This window comes from Protomyctophum bolini, assembly GCF_963924005.1.
Source record: "Protomyctophum bolini genome assembly, chromosome: 1".
Taxonomy (NCBI): Eukaryota; Metazoa; Chordata; class Actinopteri; order Myctophiformes; family Myctophidae; genus Protomyctophum; species Protomyctophum bolini.
This window is the reverse complement of record NC_137862.1, coordinates 33,619,607-33,626,071: the sequence shown is the minus strand read 5'-3', so window position 1 is coordinate 33,626,071 and position 6,465 is coordinate 33,619,607.

The following is a 6,465-nucleotide window of genomic DNA, read 5'->3' as shown; positions in this document are numbered from 1 at the left end:
GAGTCTTCCCAGCTCTATCCAGGCAGGCCTGACAGTCATCTCAAAGTTTGACTACTGTAACTCCCAGCTCCTTGCTGGCCCTCCGGTATGCCCCCAGAATCCAGAATGCTGCAGCACGCCTGGTCTTAAACCAGCAAATACTTCCTCGTTTCTTTTTCTTTATTTTCTTTCTCTTTTTTTTTGCTGAATCTGAAGAGACTCACCTCTTTAGATTCCACCCCACCCCCACTAGCACATTGTATCCCTTCTTGCCCTCATAAGTCACCTGGTGGTGCTATAACAGGCCAATGTGAAGTTTCACGACATTTGGACACTGCATTCATAATTTTAGGCATTTTGTTCAAAACGACCCACTCCTGCAAACTGTAGATGCCAATCTTAGCCAATCAGGATGGGTTATAAAAAATCGGTCTTTGCCATGCCGAAATAACATTCCAACATTTATGGTCAAGAAAAAAACAAACAAAATGAGAACAAATGTCCAAATCATGCATATAGTATTGATTGATTGATTGATTGATGAATTTATTAACAGATTGGAGAATTACAGTACATTTCAAGCACAACTCAATACAAATCTGTTAACTGTGGACGACACCATGAAGTATTACACTTGTTTGCAATAGGGCCCACCATGTTCAATGCATCATAACAATTAGAGACGTACAAAAAAACACGTCCGGAGAGATGGTGACAGCTGGAATGTAGACGGCACCCGGGTGAGCAGTATGGGTTATTGGAATTGATTTGGGGATGAAAAAAACTTTATGAGCTTGTAGATCGGTTATTTTCTCTTTTTCTTTTACATTTTTATCCCACGATTTTGAAACCCATTTTTTCACCCAGTGTCAATTATCTAATGTAATCCTGGGCGCTACACTTAATGAATTTTTATAGCGCTTTTCCAAGTGCTCAAAGCGCTTTACAATGGTTCATTCACATTGGGAGATTCCTCACTTCCTCTGCCAACCTGGGGGGCAGCATGCTGCCTTCTATGCATGAGGAGTCCAAGCTGCTTCTTTTCACCTGACAGGGGAGAGTTTCCCCTCCATTAGGCTGGAGGGGAGGCTGACCACGGGGAGGTAGTTTAGAGACTAGGATTAGCCTACTGCATGTTTTTGTGAGGGTACCCTAGTAGGTAACAAGAACACTCGGCGGATTTACCCTTTTTGCCGACTTCTCAAGACAAGTCGGCAAACCGTGGAGAATATTCGGCAGACTCTTAAGAAGATTCGCCGCGCGACGACTCTTCTTCAGATTCTGCCGAATATTCTCCACGTTTCGGGGCACTTTCAGCAGCTGCAGCTGCAAGTTTCTGAATGTTAGCTACTGCTAGCTACTGTGCTAACGATGCTAAAGCAACACAACCAAAAAAAAATATTAATCAAGTGATCGGGACGGGACGGGAATGAAAGTCAACGGGAGCGATGATAATGATCATTTTCAGGAAGGAAACAACGCTCGACGCGGTGCTCAGGCTCACTGCTGGCTGCCTGCTGTAGCCAGGGGGGTGGAGCTGGGTGGACCGCAGTGTTTGTTTACAATAAAGTTTCAATAGTTGTCACTGTACAATACTTTAAAACAGTTGTCATGTTGCACACAATCAATTTGGTCATAGCAGCCGCTGAGCCGCCTGTAGCCTCTCCTCTCCAAGCAGCAGCCCACAGTGCCTGCACCGTGAGACCGCAGTGAGAACGCTATAGCATTGCAAGAAGCTAAGGCTTAGCTGCTAAGCTAACACAACACCAGCCATGGTGGTGGTGATGTTAGCTTAGCGTAGCGTAGCTTGCTGCTGCTTGGCTGTTCAACTTCACTTCATCTCTGCCTATAATTTTTTCTTATTGTTACCCTGACACCGGAGCTGCAAAAACAGACAGATCTACAAGCTCTACAATCTCAACTATCCAACTCCTGCGTTAGTCAAAACTAAAAGCGAGTGACAGTGAGACGAGCATGTCGACCGTAGCAATGAATGGAGACCTATTTGGAATGATTAAATCCATTATTGGCCTGGAGAAAGTTACAGCCGCTCCGCCTCCTCCTCCTCCCTGGCACGGTACAATTAGCCATGTGCTATATGACGTTTTGTTTACCCTGCGACAGGGACTGAGAGAAATGCCACCGAATTCTTAATTATTTTCCTTCTCTATATGGGCACACTTGTGAAAGCTGAATGCTTTTGCATGCTTTTATTGATCTGCTGTCTGATCAGCGTGCATGATCATCATGCAGTAGCTAGATGCGCGCTCCAGTGCCGAGATTTCTTCCCGTTTCGGCGACTCTTCGTCACTTTCCGTCCGAGTTCTCAGACAGAACTCGGACCGGAAAGTGACGAAGAGTCGGCGAAAGGGGAAGAAATCTCGGCAAAGATGAAGAAGAGTCGGCGACCCGAGTTCTCCAGTATTCCCCTAGTACTACCCTATAGGGGACACGGGGAGAACTCCACACAGAAAGGCCCTTTCGCCAACCCCGCCTCGGGTATGGGCACTGATGACGCGGAGGAGAGAACACGCCCCCAGCACCCACAGCCCAGGACCTTCTAGTGAGGCGACAGCACTACCGACTGTGCCACCGTGTATTTAGTTCTGCTGTTTAGTTAATTTTTGACTTATATATATTTAGTATTGTTCCAATATGGAATATGCAAAAAAATCACACTCCATCATACATCACATTCCGTGCTCAGCCAATCAGCTCAGCGCATTCCGTGCTCAAACGGACAGACACACATAAAGCTGTGCATAGGAGGGGCTAGCACCCCTCAAAAACTATAAAAGTAATATTATCTAATGTAATTATTACTCTTGATACAAAGTAATAAGTAATATAATGTTCTTACTTTTTAAAGAAGTGATATGTAACATATTACTCCTAAGTAATATTGCCCAACACTGCTACTAAGCAAAAAGATGTGAGGCACACATGGCTGAGAAAACAATTCTCCATTATGTCCTTTTACTGTTGGATGAAGGGAGGTGAGAGGATGATTTTGACGATTTTCTCTAACAGTATTCTGTAAAATCCTCAGTGTTAATAGTAATAATTTAATCATTGACTCTTACGGGTCCATTTAATTTAATTTACAGTCAGAGTACAAATGGATAAATTAACAATGAGGATTTTTACTGGTGTATGTAGCCTAAGTTATGTATTATATGGCTTTGAGGGATTAGTAACATGTCAAGAAAATAAGTAACATTTTGAACATTTTAGCACACTAAAAAGTTCTAGGTTTATTTTGAAGACTAGGTACTATTAATGCTGAACAAGTGCAACAATTTGACAGATGTCTGCCCCAAATAAAACCTGCCAACCGGCGACCTGCCATAGCTTTTTGTCAAAGCTCCAAAGGCAAACCTGCTGCTCTTTTCATCATAGCATCCAGGGCATAAACAGAATGTAAACCTTTAATAAACGTCACAAGGGCCATCTGGTTCCAATCTCTCTCATGGAGCTGAACCTGTAGCCTATAGGCCTAAGAGACTATAGGCCTGGTGTTGAGACATAGAACAGAAGCTATTTAACAAAAAGCCTCAATACTGCATCAAAGTCGGTTGATATCAAGCAACACATGAGACAAGGGTAACAACACAAAGTGAACTTCTGAATCTAGAGGCAAACTAAGCAGGGAACAACAATGAACAGAAGGTGGCGCACATCTCCCTTTTATTGAAAGACTTATAGGCTACTGCGATGGAGCACCACTTGTGTTGACCAAGCAGTTGAACCAAATGGTGTTTATGTTGGTGTTAAAACGTTTTTTTTTGTTATCTTTGTCATCTGTGGAGTTTTGAAGATTGTTTTCCAATTTGATTTGATTTAACTCTATTATCAGAAATCTCTCATAGGCCTTGAATACAGTTTCACATAAATAACATTTAACAAAACTATAAAACAAATACTATTTATTTAAACTATTACTATATATTGATTTATACTAATATACTGGATATAAATCAGTCATTATGAATAAGTGGCTGGGGCTGCAGTGCATCATTGTAATCACCTTTCTTTCACACCTCCTTTAATTCACACAGGAACACTGGGGCGTACTTACTCTGATTATCTTATCTGTAATATAATATTGAATCAGTGCATGTTATGATGAGTGTTCAAACTTATGCTATGAAAACAACTAACTTAAACGTAATGCCACAAACATCCCACATCATATTCATTCATCTCACTTCCTATCCACTTTGATGCTAATATGTATATCAAATCGCAAAATCTGTTGAGAGAGCATTCATAACCTGTGAATTAATTTATGTGGCTCAAAAGCTTTTCATTAAAATAGTTTAGTATTAATATTTCCAAACAACTATAGCAACATGTTGATTAAAAGTTGTCCTACACAAATACAACCAAATCTACAGTATGTAACCAAAGTACCAAACAGCGGTGTACCTTGTGTAATTTCTCCCCATTAGCCCCAGTGATCTTGAGATGATATAGAGCAGCTTGCCTTCCACCTGTTCTCTTGACCCCTAAAAAAAGTTAACAGTGTCTCCCATATCCCATCAAATGATCTACATTGTTAACGGTTCTCAGTATTGTGATGTCCCATTTCTTTCATGTATGGTTTTACCACACTTACTTAAGAAGGACAAACTTTATCCATGTTTAACTAGCACCTATACAGACCAATCGCCAACATTTTTTTCCCAAGCTAAATATTTGAAAAGGTTGTCTATAAACAATTGCACACTTCACAATCTGTGTCGTGTGTAACAAACTGATTGTAGAACTAATCACATTACTGAAACAACCCTCGTCAAAGTAGTTAATGATCATATGATTACAGTTTAAATAAACCTTATATCGATCCTGGTCGTTCTTTATAGTTTATAGTTAAGGTGTAGGATTGATTTTTGTCTTTGGTTTATGTATTTTGAATCTGGTAAAAAAAAATTTGCAGTACTTTGAATTATTTTACTTATTTTGAGTAGGCTAACTAAAATTATATTTGTTGTATGCAGGATAGGCACTTATAAGCTTTCAGCTTCAGCATATTCTTGTGATCACCTTTAACTATGTAACAGTTTCCTTATGTTGATACTAATTGTATTAATACTGTGAAGATTATCAAATAAACTAAACTAAACAGTGGCCATTTTAGAGTTGTTAGACCTGAGTGCAGCCTTTCATACAGATCAGAGATCATTATATATTAATGAATAGACTTTCTGTGTCTCATCGCTGTTGTTATTACTTTTCATTGGTTAAATATTTATAAAACCCACAGACAGACTTAACCACTTTCAACCTTCCATATCTTTTGGCATGTTATTATAGGTGAAAATGTTTTGTGCTGTGAGCTTGTAGATCAGCTATTTCTGCTACTTTTGTGCAACACTGTCATACAATGAGGTATAAAATAAAACATTTATACTGCATGCCTGTACAAGGTTTCTCCCCGATAGTGACTATATTCTCCCACTTGGTACCACAGAGAGATGGTAGACGATGATAGGCTTGGGTATTTGTGTTTCCCAAGCTTACTTTGCTTTACTCTGGCTAGCTTCTTCATATGCCTGATTGTCTGGGAGAAGTGTCGGTGGCCCCCATAACATCTTTTCAAGCAAACTGGAACACTAAAGTTGGAGCTGTGTGCAGTCACTGCCAGTCAGTCATAGGTATACATGGGGTAGAGAAGGTGGCTCAGGACACGTCCCTGGGGGGCTCCTGTGTTGAGGGTTCAGGGAGGTAGAGGTTTTAGATTCCCTCCTCACCTCCTGCTGTCATTGACAGAAAGTCCAGGATCCATCTTGAACAGGCTGGGGTTGAACCCTAGGTTCTTGAGCTTGGTGTAAGGTCTGAGGGGGACTACGGTGTTGAGCTGTACCCTATGAACACCATTCTCACATGGGATGACATGGACATCGGCTGTCCAAAAACGTTCTACAGCTGAACAAAGAAAAGACTGAGATCCTTGTAGTAAGTAAGTGCTACTGTAAGCGTCAAAGGCAGGAAATCTATTCCTAATTGGCTTCAATGGCTTGTCTGTTGTCTGAGGTTACTAGTAACATAGGACAGCGTTTTATCATTAAAAAAACATCTCCAAAGTAAGAAGCTCATTGTCTCAGTCTGGCTCTTGAAAAACTGGTCCATGCATTCGTCTCCTAACGGTTAGATAGCTGTGGTGTCCTTTTTACTGGTCTTCCAAAAAATATGCTGGAAATATGCTCATTTACTGTAAAATGCCATGCCGCCAGTGTACACTGAACACAATGCTCATACTGAGATCACTTCACTGGCTCATTGATTTCAAAGTACACGGCTTTAAATGCCCTCACTCCTACATACCTATCTGACCTGCTCATTACCGTTAAACCAATCAGAACTGGTACTGGTTTCCTAAATGTACTTAGAAAAACATTCCAAATTACCTAAGATGTTCTCCAACTGTGTAATCTTTAAAAAAGTATGATTTTTGTAGTAGTAGGGGCCCTTATTTTCTAGTTA